General features: G+C 36.3%; 1 protein-coding gene across 5 annotated transcripts in view; it reads left to right on the top strand.

Annotated features, from left to right (window-relative positions):
* Nucleotides 1–26,507, top strand: part of Erbb4 (erb-b2 receptor tyrosine kinase 4) — a 1,072,248-nt gene that overhangs the window by 473,334 nt on the left and 572,407 nt on the right. The gene's annotated exons all lie outside the window — the stretch shown is intronic.

Here is a 26,507-nt window from a genome sequence, read left to right as displayed (position 1 = left end):
GCTTTTATAAATGCTCATATACCATTGAGGTAATGGGTAAAATAAAACATACAAATAAAAAATCATTTATAAACAATTGAAAATCATTTTAATACAATACGTCAATTTTCATAATTCTTGCTGAGTGTTGATACTTTCAGTATTAAATAATTGCTAACATAAACCCTAATAAAGCAATACACGGATTGAAGCAGGTAATATTAGAGGAATGTGCTTATGCCTGAGGCACTTGTAGTAAAATAGCAACCTACTGAATGAAACACTGCATTGTCAAGTTCAAGTATGTATGTTAAGTTGTTTGCACTTTGAAGGCATCTTCTTATGTTTATTTTATGTTCCATTTGACTTTTTTTTCAAAATTACAAAGATAAATGAATATTTAAAAGATGAGAGACAGAGGATGCCTCTGGATAAAAGGGCTGCCGCAGCAGCCTGCAACTGTGGTACTGGAACCCAGGGAAAAGGCCAGATGCGGTAGCCCACATCTGTAATCAGGGCACTCCAATGGTGAGATGGAAGGCGGAAACAGGAGACATTTGTCGTAGCTCAACAGTCACGGAGGCTGCAATCCATCGTTGATAACAACAGAAATAAGACACCTTATCTCAAAATATGGTGGACAGCAAGACCCAACTTGTCCTTTTCTCTCTGTACATGTGCAGTCTCACAGGCACCCACATTTGCTCATGCGCTGTAAGCACACATGAACTGTTCTTAATTGAAAACCGATTTTGCTTGATTTGGTAAAGTAAGCTGCATGATTTTTCAGTATAATCAAAAAAGAGATAAGAGATGGTAGGACGTGTCTTGCTGATATGCAGTAGGTAAAACTCATCGGAAGGTGCCAGCTAGAGTCGCATGAACTTATCCTATGGCTGATCTGGCTTCCCTATAAAGGAGGAGGAGCTTGGATCCTGAGTGATCCCCTGGACTGACTCCATTAACCTCTCTGAATTTTATATTCCCTATTGGGAGAGAGGTAATAATAATCCCTAAGCTTCAGGGTTGTTGGGAAATTAAAAATGCATTTAAAAGACTCATCACAGGAACCGGCACATTGTAATTGTTCAGTTAAGTTGGCTGCGATTACTGCTATTCAGCGGAAGAACATTACTGAACAATGCAAAGCCCTGCTTAATAAGAAGTTCTTGAAAGTTTAAAACAAATCCGTGAAATTATGTTGTGACTTTCTTTTAAAATATTAATTATAGTTGTCCACCATCTACAATGAAAAAGGTACTAAGCATTAAAGAAACAAAAATGCCGTCATCCTAAAGCAACCTCTCTTCAAGACCCTTCATAGAGGGTGGAGAATCATAACTGTCAGTTAGTTCATCCATATATGGAGGAAATTAACGTAAGTCTGTTTTTCCCCAAGTCATAATTCAATGGGAATGAGTATAATGTTTACCATTAGCACTCTTCGGCAGAAGTTACAATCTAAATAAAATGCATACATACACATACACACGTGTAAACATACACAAACTACTTACAAAACAGACCATAATTTTTCCCCTATTATTTTTCAGATTACTTTGTACTGAACCCTCGCAGATTTCCTTTGAATGGTGGTTAGGACCGTATCATCATTTTTGTGATCCTGTGCTGTTCTAAATACCAACAAAGCATACTTATTTCATGTTTACCTTCTTCAAAATATAGCCCAGTTTTTGAGATATTCTATATGCTCAGTATATGCTCACTGAATAAATGAGGAAGAAAGTGAGTTCTTTTTCAGTTTGAGAAAGAAATCAGTTTAATAGCATTATTTTTATAATTAATTAATTATTTTTTTATTTTTTACACAAGATTTTATTCCCCTCCTGCTCCACCCTCCGAATGTTCAACATCCCGTACGTCCCCATCCCCACCCCAGTGTCCACTAGGATGTCCCCACCCCACTCACCCTGCCTGAACTCTAAACTCCCTGGGGCCTCCAGTCTCTTGAGGGTTAGGTGCATCTTCTCTGACTGAACCCAGACCCGGCAGTCCTCTGCTGTTTATGTGTTGGGGCTCTCATCTCAGCTGGTGTATGCTGCCTGGTTGGTGATCAAATGTCTGAGAGATCTCAGGGGTCCAAGTTAATGGAAACTGCTCTTTCTCCTACAGGGTTGCCCTCCTTTTCAGCTTCCTCCAGCTTTTCTCTCATTCAACCACAGGGGTCAGCAGCTTCTGTTCATTGGTTGGGTGCAAATATCTGCATCTGACTCTCAGCTGCTTGTTGGGTCTTTCAGAGGTAGTCATGATCAGTCCCACAAATCTAATCCTCTTCTTTCTAAGTTTAATGTCGTGTTTATATAATAGAGTGAAGTAAAAAGCAATCGAAAGACCAGACATGAAAGTTACAGAGGCAGGCATGAAATAGACTCAGGAATAGTAGGCCTCTAATTTTTTGACAATTTTGTCACATAGTTTTGACCCTCCTCTTCTTTACTGCACTAAACCACTGATGATGGCCGTGGGACATGGTGAAAGTAGCGTTCAGATGGACGATATTCTGGTAGTAGAAATCCCACAGAACCATGAGTGCAGAGACATAATGGGCTACGACCATAGAAATTTTAGGGTCGAATGATTTATATATAAAAAAATAAGTAGCTATGTTATATGTTCAAGAAGGAAAGTTAATTACTTTAAAATGAGCAATACAAATATAATTTATGGTCTTTGTATTTATGGGAAAAATATAAACATAAAAAGTTCATAGTTTTCAAGGATGGGCCATATGGGTGTGTATATATATATATATATATATATATATATATATATATATATATATATATATTTGAGACTTGCATGTGACCTGTGTCCATGCAGAGGCATCGTCCATAGGAAACGTTGTTATTTTTATTCACACTGAAAAATAAAAATTTGATCATAAAAGAAGTTACCAATTTCATCAGACCTGTGACTGACACAAAGATGTATAACGTTAATTATTAATATATAATAAATTACAGCTTCACTAAATGATCAAATGAGTCTGTTACAATTTACATTTTTATTCTTTAACATAGGTGCATACATATAGTAAATAATAAATGTTATTTTCTTTCCCTTCACAGGAAGCATAAGTAATTTAATAACAATTAAATTCACTTTTAGGATCAATTCAATTTAGCAACAACTTAGTGTTTTACTGTTGGGTGAGGTATTCTACTAAAAATGGGTGATTTTATGAAATCCAGTCATTTACTTTTGAAGTATTTTTGTGTTTCTTGGTGACATACCATGTGCCAGGGACAACTAGCTCCCAGTTCCTGCAGTAAACTGTTTACTATGTTTGAACTATGTGCCAAAGTTGTCAGTAAACAAAGGGAAGCTTTCACCGTCAAGTACTTTACATTTATCTGAGAAGAAGTATTATGACATTTTCTCCGTCCCTAAGGATTTTAGTGCTAATCAAAGCAAAGGACAAATAGAAAACACAAACAACACAGTAACATATGAGCAATGAATGAAAGGTTTATGTTATGACATTATTATGGAGTGCAGGGAGACTGATCCCATCTGTTCATATTAGGGTGATGGCATTTGGGTTCTGACTCAGAAGGGATGTGTTGTGCTCAGGTGGATGGATCTGGATGAGAGAAAGATTTAAGGAAATCAAACAGCTGCAAAGCATAGGGTGTATGGTTTCAGCATATTTGCAACCAACCTCAGGAGATGGTTCACAATTGCTTACCGGGTTCAAGAGACTGCATGGAATCTGAAGAGAGAAATGGGAACCTAAACACAATAAAAATTATACCTTGGAAGGTGCACGTCCTTCTGTAGGAATTGCGAGTTTTAAGTAAGTAATTGGCACACCCTGGCTTTAATGTTATAAACTTAATTGCTTAAGGCAGAAAATGAGTTTATTTATATCTCTGTTATTAAGCGATTAGCATGTCAGTAAACATTTTGATTATGTCTTATCAAACATTTTATCTGAGATATTTTTCAATTGCTTCCTAGCAGGAAATGTTGATAAGAAAGGAACATCAAATCACATCTCTCACATACCTATTCCTTAAAAATATCCAGCACCAAGTCGGATTTTAAAGACGCTAAAAATTCACTTTGTTCAAGAAAATTATCCCTGTGGTTTACCGTTTTCGCATCAAACACATACCAGTTTCTGCAAGTCATACATGAAACAGAAAGAAAGAAAGAAACAACAGATCATTCTCAGGTTATTGAATTTACATGACTTCATTTGTAGATGTGGAAAATAATATGGTCAAACCTATTAATGTGACAATTAACATATAGTATCTGTTAAAATAATATGATTTTATTTTATTTCTATTCACAGTATTATTGGCTCTTGCATTTATGTTCTACCATTCTCTAGTCATTTAAATCATTACTTTTCCTCGTTTAATAACTTTAATTCTGAAGAAAGATACAAAAAACTTAAATTTTACAATAATTTTTCAATTTTATCTTCAGTCATTATAGCCCCATACTACTTTCCAGGGTCATTTGCTAAGAACACAGTTGCTGTACCTTTCTGATTATTTAGTGGAAAATGAAATAGCAATATATAAGCTTACGAAACCTTTTGGCTTTGTAAATATTTATTTCTTTTCTCTGTGTTTCCAACAGAGAAGTCTTTCCAGAGGAGGGTGTAAAACAGGAAGGAAAATAGGTAACAGGGGAACAAGGGTTGCGTTTGAACATGGGAAATTATCTCTTTTGAGTATAAAAACAGTGGGAAGATGCTGTGTGCAGATTCGGACAGATGTTTACTTGTTTATAACCCCTACTGGTTTAGTGCCAAGAAACAAGATGGTTTATCTATATTTCATTAAATATACAATTACTGAAGACATTTTAGTTTCTTTTCTAGTTAACGGAGAGAATACACTAGCTTATTATTAATTAGAGTCTACTAAGAATTCTTTTGAAATTTTTGTGACATTGGACATTTTCTTTCTGTTATTTTATTATAGAAACATCAACCTGTTTGGTATTAGTATTACTATTTTCCACATGAGTAAGTTGAAGCTTGGAAATGTTAAATAATTCACCAAAGGTTTTTTAAGAAAACTATTGGTTTAATTTTAATGAAATCATGTATAGTGTACTTGATAAAATTTAGAACATCATGAAATCTTGTAATATTCTCAAATGTACACAAATACCGAACACATAACATTTAAGAATCCCATTTATTCTAGCTCACTATGTATATATAAAATGAAAAGGTGTCTGATACTCCTTATTCCCTCAAGGAACCTTCAGTATGTGACCTGCATGTGATGCCCAAGTCTCCTCTGTTGTTTCAGCTCATCAAAGTTTGAATAGACAAAAAGTGGTAGGGTTCAAGTGTTAGTAAGTTAAGTTTGTCACAACCTTAAGTTATGTATCATAACTAACTAAAACTGTTTATAGCCTCCCATACTGTTGTGTGACTGCTGGAAATACCTATCTTATGTTACTCTTTATCATACATAAATTTATCAATCCTTTGACAAAAATAAAAATGCTACAATTTATTTTGAAAACACAGAAAAGTTATAAGTTTTTTGCATGTCACATAATTTTATTATCTTTTTGGAATAACTTACAGATAGGGTTGTATTAATATTTTGACATCAGGACTCTTGGAAACCACATGTTTCCATGGTTTTGTTTTTAATTATTGACCAGCAGTTCTACTTATTTGACAGAATCTTATTTAGGTTGCCTTCAACTGGATTAATAACTTTAATAAAATATGATTTAATAGACAAAGGTTAATTCACTAATGCAGTTGCCTTGCAGATCCCAAGGGTCCTCTGCTACCTTCATTAGAGAAGTAATCTTGACATCAGTAATTAACTGCTTAAGTTGCCTGTATGAAGCATACATAGAATTAGTAAGTAAACACTTGATCATAAAATTCCCTTATCATTATTGTACATTTGTAGCCATCTAAAAGGAAACATTGCTTGTGCAGCTTTTAATATCACTGCCTTCTTGTCCTATTTATTTAGTTCTTTCTGATAAGTAGGATGATCAAATGAACAGATTGGTTCATTATTTTTTTTCCTTTTGTTTCTTTTAAATTTATTTAATATTTTTTACACTCCAGATTATATACCCCTCCTGGTCCATCCTCCGACTTTTCCATATCCCATACCTTGCACCCCACCCCCTGCCTCCACAAGGATGTCCTCACTTCCCACCCCCCAAACCCCCAACCTCCACATTCCCCGGGGCCTCCAGTCTCTTGAGGGTTAGATGCATCTTCCCTGACTGAACCCAGACCGGGGAGTCCTCTGCTGTACATGTGTTGGGGGCCTCCTCTCAGCTGGTGTGCGCTGCCTTGTTGGTGGTCCAGTGTCTGAGAGACCTCGGGGGTCCAGGTTAATTGAGATGCTGGTCGTCCTACAGGGTTGCCCTCCTCCTCGGTTTCTTCCAGCTTTTACCTCATTCAGCCACAGGGCTCAGCAGTTTCTGTCCATTGGTTGGGTGCACATATCTGCATCTGACTCTTTCAGCTGCCTGTTGGGTCCTTCAGAGGGCAGGCATGATAGGCCCCCTTTTTGTGAGCACTCCATAGCCTCAGTAATAGTGTCAGGTCTTGGGGTCTCCCCTTGAGCTGGATCCCACGTTCGGCCTGTTGCTGGATCTCCTTTTCCTCAGGCTTCTCTCCATTTCCATCCCTGCAGTTCTTTCAGACAGGAACGATTATGGGTAAGAGTTTTTGACTGTGGGATAGCAATCCCATCCCTCACTCGATCCTAGAGGTAGACTCTACAAGTTCCCCCTTCCCACTATAGGGCATTTCATCTAAGGTCCCTCTCTTTAAGTCCTGAGAGGCTCTCTCCTCCCAGGTCTGTGGTACATTTTAGAGCGTTCCCTCACCTCCTACCTCCTGAGGTTGCCTGTTTCTTTTCTTTCTGCTGGCCCTCAGGGTGGGAAAGGGGACAGGGAGGGGAAGAGGGGAATACGATCAGGTATTGGATCAGGGGAAAAAGACTGAAAACAGATTTGTTCTTAACTTTGCATTTTGCCAGACTGACTATCAGTTGTCAAATGTAATCGAAATCATTCTTATTAACACAATTTGGGATTATTAATTCATCTCCTAGCTAGCTTGTTATTTTTGGTTTCCCAGACTGGGCTTGTCTGTGTAGCCTAGGCTATCCTGAAACTTACTTTGTAGACTACACTGGCCTGAAACTCACAGAGATGTTCTGGTCTCTTCCTCTCCAGGGCTGGAATTAAAGGTTCGCGCCACTATTCTCAAGCCATCTTTTATTTTTGGCAAAGAAACATAATAGCTTTCTTTCCAGACTGTTTTAGGGAAATGAAACTTTCTGGATTTGTTGAATTTTAATTAACTTAGTTAACTTGTTTACATGAGAATGGCATGACACAGCACACATGTGGAGGTCAAAGGGTAGTGAGTGGGAGTTGATTCCCTGTTCATCAGGTGGCTCTGAGGAATTAAACTCATGTCACAAGGTTTTGAAGCAGGCACTTTTACTCACTGAACGACCATGTCAGCTCATGTGGAAGAATGAGAGTTATGTTTATAGGTATAATATTCTATCTGGTAGAACACTGATCATAAACATATGCCTATGAAACCATGGCAACGATACTGTACATCCTTCTAGATTTATATTTATTTGAATATAAAACTATGAGGTGATGCAACTTTGTAGCATCCAATACTATTTTAAACATTTGTTAATCTATTATAAAGTTTTAAGAAAAGTTTAATAAAATGTTATCTTAAAATAATGGCGTTACGAAACATACATACTTATTTGCCTTTTAACATGTCGAAATAAACACTCCCCGTGTCAAATGCAAAAATAAAAACAAAACCCACTACTTTCAAATATCCAGTATCCCCTTTGAAACTACCAGTAAGTGACATAGAAGAAATGCTGTGCATTAAAATTCATTCAGGGCTTCAATTTTTAAGAAAATAATTATAAGTAGTATCCATATATGACATTTCCATACTGCTTTCTAACATCTTGAGTTTATTAGTGGGAAATGTAATTTGTGCTAATCAGCCTGAGGCAAAATGAGTGAGAAATTAACTTGACACAGACATTTGATGTTATAGTATTTCTCAGTTTGCAGTACAGCCACAACATGGCAACCCAGAATAAACACACAGATCTTCAGTGTCACTTCCAATTACCACATTACTGCAAATAGCTGTAAGTTACTGAAAAGCCCGCCATGATTCATTATCTTCCGGGCTTTCTCTGAGAAGGCATGCATCAGCACTGCACATGAAGTGGCATGTTTGAAGACTCTGTACTCGTATAACAGTCCTGAATCTTGATTTACAGTCTGTTTTCTGAAATAGCGTTTATCAATATTAATGTGCCTCTGGAGTCATATTCGCCCAGGCTCTGCAGAGGCACCAAGAGCTGGCAAAGCTGTTTTCCCTCTGGTTCTCTGTTTACCCCTACTCTACCTCACCAGGGACCAGGGATCAGAGAAAGAGCTGGCAAACAGCAACTCCTTGTCATCACGTCTGCTTCTCCTTAGGCTCTTCTATTCTATGGTTTAATATTTGGTTTCGTAAAATAACAGCTTCAGAAATATGATACACGTATTCAACCATCACACACTCCAAACAACAGGGGCCTGAGAATATGGTCCGTAAATAAGATAATGTAGGAACGCTATTTTTAAACTTGGATGTTTTGAAGGGCTGGATTGGCAGCCTCCAGATAAATAACTAAAGATCCTAAATGTATTAGTTATGACCTACTTTCTGTTTTCCATCTTCAATACTTAGAAACTTGTGGCAGATGCTGGCCCAATTTCAAATTGTCCAGTGCTGCAATTTTTGCCAATGGTTCTGCTTCCCAGAACCTGCTATTTCTATATCAAAACTGGAACAGTCGTTTCTCCAACGTAGAGAATGGTTACCTCTTAAAGAGTAGCTCATGACCAACCTCAAATTTCATGGAAAGACTTTGCCATCTTCGGCTTTTTGTATGTGTGTGCATCGATGTTTGCATGCGTGGCTATATGATATGGTGGTGTGCTCAGTGTGTGGGGGTGAACAAGTGAGCGGAGATGAGCTATCGATGAGAGGTGTCTTCCTTGCTCATTCTCATTTTTATTAATTTATTCTTGGGCAGCTTCATGTGTGTGTTCATTTCTGTCACAGTCCTCCTTCCAGCACCTCTTCTGGTTTACTGGCTTCACCAGGGTGGCTTTTCCCCCACCAAATCTGCATCTGACTTTCATATGGGTTTGCTGTGTTTCCTTCTTTTGTATTTTTACTGCATATTTTATGTATTTAGTTTCTAATGTTATCCCCTTTCCCAGTTCGCTCCTCTTCCATTCTCCCTCCCCCTGCTTCTGTGAGGATGCTCTCCCTCCCACCCACCCACTCCCACCTCAACACCCTGACATCCTGACATTCCCCTACACTGGGGAAAGGAGCCTACACAGGACCAAGGGCTTCTCATCCTACTGATGTCAGACAATATGTCAGACATACATACATATATATATATATGTATATGTATGTATATATATATATATATATATATATATATATATATATATATACATACATACAACCAGGGCCACTTGTGAGTGCTTGCATTTGGTGTTATCCATTGTATCATGGGCAACCAATCTCTCTCACACTTAGGAGAATGAGTTCCTCTCCCACATGATCCTTGATGGCCATTAGATCCACTGAGTGAGCCAGGGTCCTCTGATTCCTCTCCCATCAATGACAGAAGGTGTAGCATTCATAATGTTGACAATTGTAGTTGCTGCGCGTCCATGCTTGCATGTCTGTGCCGTGCCCTCAGGACCCTCTCCTCCTCATCTGGGAATTTAAATCTTCCTTTCTCTTCTGCCATGCTCCTGAAGCCATTTAATGTTTGATATCAATGAGATGTCTGGCTTCAGGCTAATTACTTCCAGTCAGTTGTTCTCTCCAACTTGACTAGCAATGGGTTTGTGTATTAGATCTTGTCCTCTGCAGAGAGAAGCTGCTTGGATAAGGCTAGTGTGTGGCCATAATAGAAGTATTTAAAAAACAGTTTTATAACACGTCTCCATAGGAAAGCCAAAATAGGTTCATTCCTGGTGCCTGTGACATTCTCAACCATGAACATTTGAACTGGTTCTACAGGACCAGGCACGTGAGATGCTTCCTATGGAATAGGTCTCAGGTCAAATTGGAATTTAGTTGGTTGTGCCACTGAGGTACTGATAGGCTCATCTTGCCTTGCAAGTTGGTATTGTATAACACACCACATCCAAAGCTGGAAAAGAACTTTCTCAGCGTTTCTTAGCCAGCTTCCTGCATATTTACTTACAGTATTATGAGTGCTAGCCAACAAGGAGGAAGCTTTCAGCTCAGTTCACCTATAGTTTCTGTGTTCTGCATACTGTTTTTTGCTTGTTTCTGCATACTGTTTTGTTTTGTTTTGTTGGTATCTTCAGTAGTAGGTTATTATCATGCAGTTCTGGCCTATAACCAAGGATACCTTGTACAACTGTGTAAAAAAAAAAACAATGCATATCATGTGCATTCTATCACTGCCATATCTTTGAAAACCTTACTTTTGGCCATTTACATTGCCTCTCCAACTCATGAATTGCTATGTTGTGTAGCTAGCAAGCTCTAGGCATCCTTCTTTCTCTGCCTTCCTAGCACTAGGACTATAAACACTCATTGTTTTTTATATGGGTACTGGGGATCTGAACTCAGGTCCTTGTGCTTGGATATCAAGCACTTCACCAACTGAACTTCATTTCCCACCTGAGATTCATGGTTGTTTTTTTTTTTTTTTGCCTACTATGCAAATAATTCTGAGATATAGAATGTCTGAAGGTTCTAAAAACTTTTTTGTGGGCTATTAATACACTGTTTTCTCAACCCATTTACAACTTAATAATTCCTATTCTTATCTCAAAAACTTATTCTATGCTAGTGTTTAATTCAATATTGTCTTCTAAAAGGGTGTCAACTAATCATTATCCTCTCATGAAAATATTTTTGATATTTTCTTGTTGTTGAATGAAATAATAAACTGGCTTCAAGATAATTATATCCTCAAGGATGAGGAACTTCACGGTGGATCGGAGACCTAGCAGTAACAGACTGGATAAGGACACCAGGTACCTGGAAGGCTGTTTTAACACCCTCTAGTAAATAGTGAATGGGAAGAGGATAGGGGAAGTTAGGAAATTTTTTTCCTTTCTTTTATGGGATATTTTCTATATTTACATTTTAAATGTTATCCCCTTTCCAGGTTTCCCCTCTGAAAACACCCTATGCCATCCCCCATTAGCCTGCTTCTATGAGAGTGCTCCCGCGCCCTCCCATCCACCGCACACTTCCTATCACCTCCATGCCCTGGCATTCCCCTACACTGGGGCATTGAGCCTTCCCAAGACCAAGGGCCTTTCCTCCTACTGATGCTGGACAAGGCCATCCTTTGCTATATGCGACTGGAGCCATGGGTCACTCTATGTGTACTCTTTGGTTGATGATTTAGTCCCTTGGAGCTCTGGGGTATCTTGTTGTTTGATATTGTCCCTCTTATGGGGTTGCAAACCCCTTGAGCTCCTTCAGTCCTTGGGGATCATAGAGATGGTTTAGAGGTTAAGAGCACTGGGTGTTCTTCCAGAGGTCCTAAATTAAATTCCCAGCAACCACATGGTGGTTCACAACCATCTGTAATTGTATCTGATGCCCTTTTCTGGTGTGTCTGAAAACAACTATAATATACTCATATACATAAATAAATAAATCTTAAAAATCATAGGAGACTACTTTTGTTGAAATTACACATTTGGTGACTCATGGCTAAAGAATAGGAGTGAAATGTATGGAACAGTGAGCAAAGGAAAACCATCAACTTGGCAAACTGAGAAGATACCTCTAGGGATAAGACACCCGACCACGATCAGGGGTTCTTCCCTGTGAAAGCCAGTGATGACATTTACATGGCATGTGTGTAGTCTTATATACAGGACAATACTCTTGTTTGCTTCAGAGCACAGCAAAGCCTGTGTGGCAGTACAGATATGGTGAAGCAATAAACAAAATATTTTGGCTTATTGAAGAGAGCTGTTGAATTTGCTTAAGATTTTTCTTACATCAATTTGTTCTATCACGTTGTATCCTGGTTATTACACTGAATGTTAAAATTATGCGAATGACCTTAAGGATGACAAGGTTCATTGATGAAAATTTGCAAGTATGAATGGAGATGCCCATTGCTAGGTCAGACACAGTCGTGTATTAGAATGCGTGAAAGAGCCCTGCTTCTAAATCATCCAGAAGTAGTGTACTCTAAAGTCTATAACCTAGATATAGCAATTTATAGAATGCAAAACACCATCATGAATACTCAGAATTGATTGCTTTGCATGATTGCCTTAGAAAGTTAAGCCTCAAATGCAACCTTGATTCAGTTTTAACTGAAACTTCCAGAAAAATCTCACTGAGATATTGAACTTCTTAGAATTTCGGTAGTAGAAAGTAAGTTATATTTAGCTGTTTCTCGAAGCTTTTACAGAATTGGGGTGAAAATGCCATTATGTTTCTTTCCTAGAATGTCACGTACTTCCTACAGAAAGATTTCATAATTAAGCATACATTTCAGGGGAATCAGTATGTCTACCTGGCTTCATAGAAAAGGAAATGCTCTTAAAGCCTGCTCAGCACCATAAACAAAGATAGTAAACACAAGAAACAAGGGTTTGCTGTGCTTTTAAAGGGTAAAAAGGGGGTGCAAAGAGCAAACATTATGGAGACCAGGAGGACCTATTTCCCTTTTGCTGAATTACTTCTCTGCTTGTAGTCTTTCAGTTTAATGCACAGTAGATTATAAGGATACGTGGCCAACCCCTGGAGTCTCTGGCATTTGCTTACCTTGGATGGAAGGTATAGCAGATGCCTTTCTGTAATTTAAAATAAACAAAGCAAAAAAAAACCAAAAAACATCAAGGAGGGTCTTTATGCAGTGTCCATTTTTTTCATCCACGAGATAATTTGCTTGTCTAAAATATAAAAGTCAGAATTTTTCCACAACATATGGAAAAAATCAAAAGTTTCTTTGTTTCATTAATCATAATCATTATTTACAAGATTTTTGGAACCAGCTATAACTATCCTTTTTTCTTTCTTTTTTCTTTCTTTTTTTTTTTTTTTTTTTTGGAGCTGAGGACCAAACCCAGGGCCTTTCGTTTCGTTTGCTAGGCAAGCGCTCTACCACTGAGCTAAATCCCCAACCCCGGAACCAGCTATAACTATGTATCACTTAAGATGATCGGTTGATTGATCAACCACATATTTTTTAAATACTTGGCTACATCTCTTCTTCGGTTCAAGGAATTTGGAAATGCAATATTCAGAAACTTGGCCTTACCAGACCTTTGATATATTGTAAGATTGCACCTTTCCTACAGATGTGGCAAAACATCATAGAACACTCAAAATTTGGGGTGAACAGAAATTACTGGCTTGGCTAGTTAGAAGAAAGTGCATCCGTATTCACAAGTAACTGATGTCAGGTCATCTTTAGATTTCCAAAAACAAGTAACAGGTTTTTCATTTCTTGTTGCTGGAGGTTCTACAACGGCATGCAGTGCTAGGTTTAAAAGAACCCAGATCTTTCATCTGTCTTGGTGAAAGATGCTCCACGATGTTGAAAGTTTCAGGTCAGTCCACTTGGTGCAGATGAAAACACTGCTGAATGTTGTCCTCTGGTAAGAATAGCCATTACTGTCTTCACTGAAGCTGTGATTACTTGCAGGTGACCTTCAAAATGAAGACTACTAACATTCCCTTATAAATGAAAGGGGGAAGAAATGTCAGAACTTTACCTGAGATTCTGCCTGCTCCTTTTATATCCTCATAGCTGTAGATAAACAGCCCAAAGTTCACCTGATGTCATGTTCTCCAGAAGCAATAGAACACCTAGTTTGGCAAATTAACTGAAACAGAGTTCTCTATAAGTGTAAGTAAGCATGGCGAAGTCATGATATGTGCTGGAATAAAATTTCTCCGTGTTGTGGCTGGTTGTAAGGCCAGTTCCCATATGAAACTCTTCATTCTTGTTCTTTAAGTAACCCTTATTAACTCACTGGCTTATCAACTTGGGCTTTAGAGGGATACTTATTTTGTTTATCACTGATGTCCTATCTGACTGAAAGTTGGATACTATGTTTTTTCTGATATTCTCAAGTGAATGTGTTTTCTGCCATATATTTAATGACAGAGTCCTTTTATCAATAAATATTTATTATATGCTGTCATGAATAAAATCCTTTGCTTTTCAGACTGCATAGATATATGCATATATATGCATTATTATATATGTATTTGTATATATATATATAATTTAAAAATTGGTATATAGTGTTCACTGAATTTGCCTATCACACATTTTGTGTCCTCTTTAAACTGTTTTGGGTAAGTAATGAAGTTACTCTTATTCAGATTTTACAAATCAAAAGAGATTCAGAGATTTGTCCAAATCACACAAAAAACACATCAAATTTAACATACTATCTTCTTAGAATTTTTTTCTTAAAGCAAAGCACTAATAGTATTTTGACTTATAATACAACCAATTCAGGAATTTAATTGAATGATTTTTCTGTTAATGATAAAAGAAAACAATCTTACAGACTAGAATGAACTATTCACATATAGTAGTATAAAAGATTAGGGAAAGTTCTTCATTTATTTGGAGTGCTCTTGAGATTCAACATTTCCTAAAACAATTTCTCTTTGGACAGGGCATTCTCCTCATTATAAGTCCTCCATCAGTGCAGACATATGCTAATGACAATGAATGAAATCATTTTGCGTTTTATTTCTTGACTGTTAAATGAAGAGTAATACATTAAAGTGTCTTTTGATAAAACTAGCGTAGTGTTGTATAATTGTGAAACTCTCATATCCCCTTTGAAGTGTCTTTTCCATAATTGGTATGGCATTAGGAATGGGGAACAATCTCCCTTGTGCCTTGACTCCTAGCAAGGCCCTCCAATTCTCCTCTACAAATCACATTTCTTCTTCAAGGAATTACTATATGCCAGTACATATAAAAATCTACTATGACCTCTGCTTGTCTACATTGATATTTACTATAATTTGATAGGTATCTACTGCACATGTAACTGATATCACAATGCCTACAATAACTTTTAAAATGAATATAAAATTAGACCTTTAGAAAAGGAGACAATTCAACACATCTTCATTATTTGCATAATATCACAAAATTTTTTTGAATAACATGAAATATGAGCCTAAACTTTCATGAACCAATGCTCCATGATGGATGACGGTGATGTTTGAGGGTCCACCTTAGAGTGCATGCTAATGTGGCATCTGGCTAGAATCTTGTGGTTCTGAGAGCTGAATGTAGGGTTGGCTTTTAGGCCACTTGGTCGGTAAACCTTTGTGTGGATGCTTGACTCATTCTTTTCTTCATGTGGTTGAATATATCACTTGATTTATCTACAGATTTAGACGCCAACTTCTGAAGAGAAGACAGGTGAGAGGGAAGCTATAAGTGTTATTAGACTGTCAGGGAGAGAAAAGAAGAAAAAATGATTTTGGACAAAGAAACAGAACCTTTTTGATCTTTATTCTTTTAAATGTCAAAATGACTTATAGGAAATTTGGCAAGGGAGTCTGAGAAGTACAGAGATCTAAGGAACCCCGGGAGCCTGTTTCTGCCTTAGAATATGTGTATGAATGTGACTATGTAAAGGATCTTGTGTGAGTTCTTAGTTATTAGGATGGATTTTCCAAGGGTATTATAAAAAAAAGTGGGCACATTAAAACTGGGGGTATAAAATAAAAACCTCAGAAAACTGTCATTTTAGTGTTGTTTGCAAGAAGATTATTGTATGTATAATTTAGTTTCGCAACCAGACCAGATGCAGCAAAAAGGAGAGAGAGAGTACAGAAAAGAAACCCCAGTTTTAACCTGCTGTTATATTTTTAAAAGTGCCTATAAAGTCATTTAATCTGGCCTAAAGGAGCATATTTATCACAAGGAATAAAATATACTATACTAATGATGTAAGCTGGCTGTGTTGTTTGAATACAGAGTTAAACTATCTCACACTTCTGTCTTTGTTGTGTGTGTGTGTCTGTCTGTGTGTCTGTGTGTGTGTGTGTGTGTGTGTGTGTGTGAGAGAGAGAGAGAGAGAGAGAGAGAGAGAGAGAGAGAGAGAGAGAGAGAGAGAGAGGAGATTAGCTGATTTTTAGATTTTAGATAGAGGATCAAATGAAACCTATTTATACTGTCAAGAAAATCAACAGTATTATTTAATTTATAGAAATTATTTGGTGTATTTTAGAGTAGTATTGAAAATTAGATAGTATTTCCCTGTTTTTGTCTTGTCACATATTTTATTTTTTGCCCTAGATATGACCCACTTCTACATTTCCATTCCGTAGATATGTTTAGAATGCTGTTTCCTTTTTTATTTAGGTATAACTGTCATTAAAAGCCACCCATGGAGATATTTAATTTAATTGAATCGACTTATCAGAGTAGTAATGACTTGTTCTATCTTCCACAAAGAAATTAAATTAACAGGAATATTACATTGAGATGCATACCAGTGAGTTATTACGTGCAGCATGTGAATCTCTGCATAAATGAACAAACACATAATTAGCATAATTTTAGTAATTCTACTTACAATATTTTATTTTACCTTAACTTGTAACCTGATCGTCCAAGAAGTGTTTCCTTTTTTTTTTTAACTGTCCTCATCCAGAATTTGAAGTTTCTTGGGCAACATATTTTCAAAAGATAAATGTATTGTAAAGTAGGAGTATTATAGAGAATCAAAGAGTCACCAGTTCAAGAAAATGAGGAATCATATAGATCTTTGCTGGCAATGACATTAGTGACCAAATGCCAGCGCGAGCTATGCTCAACTTAAAAGGATGCATAGGAAAGCAATCTTAAATTTGAGAATAGGTACTGAGGTATAAAGATAACCCCTCAGATGAGCATAAACTTGGAGCTGAGTAGTCCACTTGCTCATGTGTCAGTCAGAAAGTTTCAGGACAAATGTTCTTTCTATATAATTTATATTTATCTTGTTTTCCTTGATGTGTATTTTTTTACAAAGATAATTCTAGAGAAATACCTGAGGCATTATTATTTGTATGGCTCGAAAAATGTGTAAAACCTAAAGTGGGTGTAAATGTCCCTACAAATGTCTCCTTCTTCCAAAATATGAGCTCCCTAGCATAGCTACAAAGAGGTGATTATGAAGAGTTGTCACATAACTGTGTCCATGGATCAATCAATGGAGCAATCAATAGATCAATCAGGGTGGTTGGCTTTACCCACAAGGAGATTTGATTTTTACAGGAAGATATTCTAAATGTGTAAAAGTAAGTTATTTCTTAGATTATCATTTCAAGCTGGGTGCAAACGTTTTAAAAGAAACTATACAAATCAAATATGAATGAGCCCACCAAATCTTCACTTACATTTAATTAATGTCATTTTTGAATGTTATTGGAATTATCTATGAAGTTTAGTCATTGTACAAGTCTTTGTTATACTTACTCTGTAGGAGTTCCGAAGGCAGAGGGTTTTTTAACGTTGAATATCAGAGTCAAAGTATCAGGAAGAGATGAACAGAGGTCATCACTCCATGTTGAGAGAGTCATCTTCTTTAGGAAAACAGCTGTGAAAATGCTTTATAGTTTCGGTGACTTTTGTAAAATTTTAATTTCATTCATCAGCCTGGGATCAAAACATACAAAATCTGTGATTTCTCAGAAAGCCATGAATGCATTATGATTAGAAAATCAGAGATCTAGTAATATAAAATATGAATTAAATGAAGCTATGTTTCATTCAAAAGTGATGGACATTGAGTCCCGAGAATTAAGCAATAAATTGGTATCAAACTGGAAGGTGGATCAGATTTTTTGATGTAACTCCAAGTGGCATATGAATTAGTCTCATATTTATTAATTAATAACAGAAGACAAGGATCAATGAGAAAACTACTAGAGATGGGCAATTGTGTCAAAAGAAATAGGTGGCACTTTGAAAATGTGTTGCCAGCCTTCATTTGATGAAAATAGAAAATCTCTAAGAACAGTTGGAGTGTTGAAATATGAGTGGTGTATTACTCTGGATTTGATTGATTTGAGGGTAGAGAAAATATGGGTACATGCAAATTAAACTATTTTAAATTATGAAAACCAGAGTCAAAATGCTGACAATCAGAAGACATAAATGATTACTTTTACTGTAAGTGACCTAGAAGACAATGAATCTGATTACATGAATTATAAGAAGTCAATAATTCCCAACATTTGCTCATTGACTTAATAAAGAAATTTTAACCCTCTACCAAATTCTGTTTTATGAATGTCCTGAAATACTGAGTTACTTTTTTCAAGAGAAAAAAAAATATTTATGATTGAAAAGCTCCTTCAAAAGCAAAAAGACTGTCAGAAAATGTGAAATGACTTGGGCAGATTGGGAGGTAGAGAGGAATTGGGAAGAGTTGGCAGAGAGCACAGAATATGATTTCTCATATTTTAATTGTATGAAAATATTAATACATTTAAACTTTAAAAGAACAAAAAAAGCTCCTCAAAATATTCTCTACGATTATTGTCCAATAAGGCGGTTGCTCTGCGGCCCTCTGGAACTACATCCATGTTTTTCTACTGATGTCCTTGTCTCTAGAACTACACATAAGGATAGCTTTTACTAGTGGTTCAAATGAATCTGTGTAGCCACCAACTGACATTAAGAAAAACAGGGGCCTATTCATTAAAGCCTGATTATCTAAAGATATTTATTTGACTACAACCGGGTACATTATGGAGGATACTTTTCCTTCACATTTCATTAAGATGTCCTATTGAACAATGGAGTGTCCAAGTGACCCATAGTACAGACAGCATATCTGTTTAGACTCCTTCCTACTCTACCACTGTGTCAACCATGACTGAGGAAATCACTGGAAACCTGAAGTCATATGAGGAAGAGGTAAAGTATATATGAGGAAGAGAATGTAATCATGTAGATGTGGATGAGTCGGGGAGAGCAGAAGATCTAGAAGGAACTGGTTGAGGGGAAATTGTAATCAGATTATAATGTATGGAAAACATCTATTTTCAATTAAAAAAATGACAGGCTAATCTCTGTTAAAAACACACCTTAATAAATCGTATGATGAATGTTATCACACCCTCGGATGTGTGCTTTTCAATATGTTCTCTCCTAACATTTCTTCTGCTTGTAATGACATGATCTAGTGGATCTAGGTTAATGGTATATCTTTTACCTATAGTGATTATCAGAAACAGCAGTAATATTTGTAGTTGTGTGTATTTCTTTTACCCATAAATTGTATTTTCCACTTAAGTCACTGGAATTCAGCCAGTGATAATGCTTTTCATCCACAATGTTGGTTGCCAGTCATATTCTTTGATGAACTATCACATTTATAAGCACATTTTAATGGCAAGTATTTTATCAGTGTATGTTATCGATCAGTGTATGCCTATTTCCTTAAGAATCTTGTTTACATGTACTTATTAAAGATAATTAATAATTAATATTTTAAAAATTTATGGGTGAGCAAACTCTCTTGACATAGATATGCTTGTCAGAAGTATTTCATCTTGAGGGGAATAGCCAGCATACGTTTACTTAGAAATGATTAATGTGTATGGTCACCCCCAAGTACTAAGAATTTTGACAAATATGGGCAACTTTAGACTATTTCCCTGGAAGTGTCAGAGGCAGCACAACTAGAAGTAAATATTTTATTTTAATGTGTGTGTATGCTTAAGGGTATGGATAAGTACATTGCTTAGGAAATGCACAGGTCTTTAAACTTGCAGCTGAGTTGAAAGCTTCTTAGCTTTTGTAATGTGTGTGAATGTGATATTTAGTTCCTCTTTGCCTCATTATTTCATTGATGATAAGATGCGCATGGTGTTTGTCTTTGAAGCTTATAAACAGATGAAAATGAAGCATTTTGGGTAGATGCTGCTACCCAAAGCCATTGTCATTCTGATTAGAGAGTTCCAGGTGCACGGGAAACATCAAATGATTATACTCATTACAATTCAGCAATAATGTCATTAAAATAATTAAACATTGTATTTTAATTTGATTTACTTGAGGAAGAGAGAGTGCACAAAGTTACCAACAGCCTTTTATTATGCATTGTAAGAAATATGTCTTTTTGTTCTCTTTATTTTAAATTTGGGCTATCTGCAGGAAGAAAAACACATTTTTCTAGTGTATCATTATTTTTCCTTAAATAATGCTCATTTAAGCATCATTGGTCAAGGTGTGGGCCTGCCCACCTATGACCCATCATCCAGTCTCATCCTGTAAGGTGATCTGGAAGTTGTGAGAACTGTAAAATTCTTTCCTTAGGGACACCCCCACCTCCTCCAGCCTGTTGTTGCCCTTTCATGTCTGCTTTTGTACAAGTCTCAGTCCTGAGGTGCAACTTGTCTGTGATTGAAAAAAAAGAGTAAACAGAATGCAAGAAGACTGAGTTCAGAACATATTAGTGTCAATGACCAAGCATAGGAATATAAGATTATTTTTAACAGCCTCCTGGCTTTGGTTACTTGTGGAAGGGCAGGACTCAAGCACCATATTAATAAAATATCTTTTTCTGATTTTCACCGTGGATTTGGCTCTTTTCCTTGGCCTTGAGGATGGGTCACCAGACCTGAATTGGGAAACAGAATATGATCCCCGAATTTTATATATATATATATATATATATATATATATATATATATATATATATAAAAATAACCTGGGTTCAACCCTAAAGCACTAAAAACACTATAAAGAAGGTTAATATGAATTATGAAATAAAATATTTTAAGCAATATCATGGAATACATTGAAATAATGTTTCCATAAAAAATACTTTAAGTCTTTATTGCCGTAACTGAGAATAAGTAGGTTACATTAATATGCAAAAACATTACAATGTGACTACACTCCCTTTCATTCGAGGACTTTATTCTGTATATTGACTATACACTTGTTCACCTCCTCCCAACGATTAAAAAGTCAAAGTGTTATTATACTCAGAGAGTTTTTTAAAATATCCAGTTTGAAGAAAAAATATGAAGTTCAGTAAAATTTTATACTAGTTATATTTAGCTTTCTAGATATGTTCCTGGAGGGTGCTCCATAAATTTAATTAAAATAAAAGCCACAAGATATGAATATGTTACAGAATAATGGAATCTAAGTCAATTTTAATATGAGCATATTTATCTGTAATTAACAGTAATTATTTCTAATTGGTTCCTGTTTTTTCTTTTACTTATGTAGTTTTTTTATAGTTGATTTACCTTGATTTGAGTCAGCTTTTCATTGGTGATTATGGATTTGAGTCTACTTCCCACTGGTTATTGAGCTGTTCCTATGCTGAACCTGTTTCTATCTGATTATCCTTAGGTTCCCCTGATGTGAACTTGATGAAAACCAAGTAGGGGGCATACGAATTGAAAAAAATAAAAGTTAAAAAAAGTCAAGCTATTGTTGAAAGGAAACAAATGTTTAGCAAATGCTGACTATTGTGCTGTATTTTCTCTCTTCCTGACAATCACGCCAACATCCAGGAGCTATTTACGCATAATGAATACAGGCGTGTGTTTCTCCATGTGTGTGTATGCTGTCAGAGTTTTCAGGCCTTAAAAATCTCCTGAGAGGCTCTGTCAGATCCTGGCCAATACAGATGTGGATGCTGGAAATCAACCATTGGACTGATCACAGGGACCCCAATGGAGGAGTTAGGGGAAGGACTGAAGGAGCTGAAGGGGCCTTATCTGGCATTAATAGCACCCTCACAGTAGCAGAGTGGGGGGGGGGGATGGGATAGGGTGTTTGCTGAGGGGAAACTGAGAAATGGGATAACATTTGAAATGTAAATAAATAAAATATTCAATTAAAAAAATCTAACCATAAACCTTGCTCTTTAATTTGAGAATGTTCTATTTGAGTATAATGCACAGACGCAGTCAACTGTGTAAAAATGGGTTGTGTTCTCTAGAGTGTAAACATCAGAGTCCTCATCTCAGCCCCATGCCTTTGCATTCCAGAAATTTTTGAGGGCAAAGGGTCACAAGTATTTGCTTTTAAAGGTCACTGGGAGAAATCATACTATAGAATTCCTAGACTGAGTGATATCAAGGGAGATAAGGCATAGGAAAAAAAGAATAAAAATCAATTATAAAGCATGATACCTACAGAGATGTTGAGGAGGAGAGTAATGACAGTGACAGGACAGACAGTTAGGACACAGCCCAAAGCACAGTGTTTGAAGTGTTTTCTTCTCTTTTCCTCCTGGTATGGTTCAAACTATGTCTCCTGACAAATGAATGGTCACTGAAGTGTACAATATGTATGTTCCCATTTATTTATTTATTTTGAGAACAAGGTCTAATTATTTAGCTTTGTCTTGAAACTCTCTATGTAGACCAGGCTGTCCTAGGACTCATAGAGATCCACTTGCCTCTGTCTCCTAATTGCTGGGATTAAAGGCATGTGCTACCACACCTGGCTAAATATATATGCTCACTTTATAAGTTTACAATAAGCACAGATGGATGATTAAATTGGTTGAAAATAAAGAGTGAGTCTTAGTTTCTCTCCTCTTGTTGAGATAAAAGCACTATGACAATAATCTACTTAACGGACAACAGGCTTCTGTGAGTGCACAGTTCACACATATGAGGCTCTCGTGTCTCTGCAGAATCAAACCACAACAGTGCCCCTTCTAACATAAGGACTTCATCTTAATCTAATATCTGCAAAGACATCCCTGCAAGCAATGCCACAGTTTCCCATCGGCATAACATTTTGGAAGACACCATGCAGCCTAATATACTTGGCAGTCCTCAAAGCAGAAGGAAACGTACCAGTTCTTCAGTTTTATTCACCAGACCATTTTCTGAGTCTATGTAGTTGGGCTTAGATTAATCACCATCCAAGACATACTGTCGTCGGACAGATTTAAGTAACAAGAAATTGTCATACCTGGTTATTTCTAGGTACATTTACTGATTAAGCTCAAACCACTAGAGCCCAAGTTAGAGTGAAGACTTCAGCTCTGGTTATATTTTATGATGATTAAAAGGTTACTACTATTCAACCTCTATCTTCAGTGGTTGGGGAGGGAAAAGGATACTTTTAATTATCTTTAAGTAATTAATATTATGAGAAGTAGGAACTTTAACAGTGAAGTTTCATGATGCCCTAGGAGAAGACAGGGAAGCTTTAATTCTCTCCTGGGCATATTTGTATGTGCTGACATGGTCAAAATATTAACCAATGAGACACGCAATGACCAAATCTTAAAGAATTCATGCTTATGTCTTAGAGTTTTCATTGTTGTGAAGATATATCATGACAAAGGCAATTCCTAAAGGAAATTATTTAATTGGGTCCGGATTACAGTTTGAGAGGTTCAGTTCATTATCATCCTAGCAGGAAGCATGGCAGACATGGTGTTAGAGGACCCAAGAGTTCTAGACCTTGATCCAAAAGCAACAGATGATACTGATTCCACAATGGGCAGAGCTTGACCATAACAGTCCTCAAAGCAAACCTACATAGTGACAAAGTTCCTCCCAAAATTGTCATACCTACTCTAGTAAGTCCATACCGGATAATAATTCCACTCCCTATGGCCAAGTATTCAAACACATGAATCTATGGGGCTAACACTATTCAAAACACTACAACTGGTAAAATTTATTCTTGACAGAGACACCTGATAGAAGGTATTACAGAGGAGTGAATGGAAACAATGAAAAGTTGTTTAGGTTTAGTGAGGGGTGATTATAAAGTGAATTTGGAGTGGGAGAAATGGGTCAGTGCTTTAGTGCTTTGGTTGCTATTCCAGATTATCAAGGTTCAATTCCCAACACCTACTTAAAGTCCATAAATGTGGACTGTGTGAAGGCAAAACATCTCAAACATAAAAATACAATGAAAAACTTAAAAATAAAAAGTCTATGACCACAGGAAAGAATAGAATATTTCATTAGACAAGAAATGTTGTATGTATGAAGAAGGCTGGTAGATGATAGGGAAAATGGGGAGATACATATTTCAGAGATATTTAGCACCACCGAAATCCTGGAGACTTGGGCATGTAAAAGGCATCAGTAGGCATCCTAGAGCCCAGAGTTTGGCTGTAATTTATTGTAATGAAACCACCCAGAGTCATAAGAAATAAAGGATGATACAGAAATAAGATTATCCCCTGATTTATCTTCACGTTTAATGCAAGTCCTAAATAATGTCTAGCAGTTTCATTAATGGTAACACTCCTCCCTCCCAACTGTCGTTTTCCTTCTACCACATAATACTATCTGGGAAAAGGTATTGGTATGGTTGTTTTGTTGATTTATTGTGGCTATGATAACAATATACAGCAAATTTGATAGTTTAGAACAATAGAAAATTTTCTTCTCATAATTCTGACTGTCAAAAGTTAAAAATCCAGGTGTTAACTCTCCCTAGAGTTCTTATGGGAGGAGTGTGTATGTGTATGTGTGTGTGTGTATGTGTGTGTGTGTGTATGTGTGTGTGTGTTCATGTGAATGAGAAGATGTGTGTCTATACCACATGCTAATTAAACAAAGTATTGAAGTTTATTATCACATTCTTACACATACATTCGATCATAATTATAATTCTATGACCCTCTTTTTATTTTTTATTTTTAATTATATAATATCTGTATCTAGGTATATTCACACAACTGTAGTGGCCTACAGCTGCCAGAGGTGTCAGATACATCTGGAGCTGGTATTACAGCTGGTTGATTAGTGCCTGATGTGGATACTGAACTCACACTTTAATCCTCTGGGGGGATAGTATATATGCTTAATAACTGATCTATCTTCCCAGCCTTTATGACTCTCTCTTAAAGTTCTCCCAACTTGCCCTCTACCATATTCCTCATACAACCTCTTTTTACTTCTGTGCATTTTTTCATATTAACTACCACAATTGAGGAGAGAAACAATTGACTCTGAGAGCATTATTTTTCTAAGCATGGGAATAATAAATTCTATCCAGTTTCTCAGAAATAATATAATTTCCTTTTTTATGTTAAAAAGATTCTCTGTCTCTGTCTCTCTTTCTGTCTCTCTGTCTCTGTCTCTCTCTTTATATATATATGTATATATACATATATATACATGTATGTATGTATGTATGTATGTATGTACGTATGTATAATTTAGCTGTTAGAGGGTTACAGCATTAGGAAGTGTTGAGAAGCACTGATATAGTAAATCTGTTTTGTTGAACTCTAGATTTCTGTAGCTAGGCTAATTTATATTTCCAAAAATTTGAGAAAGGTAGAATAGTCATTCTGGATGGAGTGAGGTATAATTTTCAATTTAGTTTTATTTGCATTCCTATTGAATATTTCCTCTCATTTATTGGCTGCCTACAGTCATTTATTTGAAAGGCAATTGTTCCATTTATTTCCCCACTTTTGATTCAGTCATTGTAGTTTGTGCATTTAGCCTTTTGAGTTCTTTATATGTTCTGGTTATCCATCAACTGCCTAATGAATTCTTGTGTACAGATTTTCTCCTTGCTCCTAGATGTTTATTCATGGTGATTTTTTTCTTTTTGTTGGTCAGAGAACCTTTCATTTGATACAGTCTCACTTGTCATTTCTTGTGATTATTTCCTGAATTCATGGGATTTCATTCAGTGCATTTCTGCTTATGTCTCAGCATGTTGAAGTATTTTCTCTTCATCTCTTTACCAATTCCAAAGTTTCAGTTCTTATATCAATTTTTAAATCCAGTTTGACAATGTAATTCTTGCCATTAGCATGTTGTGTTTGCCCTTGGTCTGAGTCTACATAATTCCAATTTTCTCCTCATGTATACTTGGCTTTCTTCCCAAATACCGAAAAATATTATGTGCTTTGCTCATGTAATGAAACATTCTTGGGAGATTAAAGGTTTCCTTAGTTAATTGAGGGTGATTTCGTCTCAAACTCCTTTATTTAAAATAGCTTGATTTTGTTATTTTCTTAAATAAGATAATGAAAAAGTTCTTCTCTGTCATTGTGAAATTCCAGAAGGGAAATAACAAAAAGCAAATACCAGTGCAATGACAGATGCGAAAGCATTTGAGTCCTTCTGAAGAAATGGGTGATTGGTAATACTAGCCACTCAGTGCACAGAGCAAATATTTCCTGAACATGTCGTGGCAAAGTCATGTACTAAAGTGGACACCAGTGCCACCTCAGCTTTTCTTCACTCTGTCAACACTAACTTAAACATAGTGAAAAGAGGCATACTTCAAAAATGCTACTATAAATTAAATTTCTGTGCATCTCATTAAATTAAAATCACAAGCTTTCTTCATAAGTAATCTCCATATGGAACTGTTTAATCACATCCTGAATTAATGAAACTCAAAATAACTTTTACCTTAGCATTGTTAAATGTGATACAATGTTTGAAATTGAATTTGTCTAAACAA

This window comes from Rattus norvegicus, chromosome 9 (genome assembly GCF_036323735.1).
Source record: "Rattus norvegicus strain BN/NHsdMcwi chromosome 9, GRCr8, whole genome shotgun sequence".
Lineage (NCBI taxonomy): Eukaryota > Metazoa > Chordata > Mammalia > Rodentia > Muridae > Rattus > Rattus norvegicus.
This window is presented reverse-complemented; position numbering and strand designations above follow the sequence as displayed.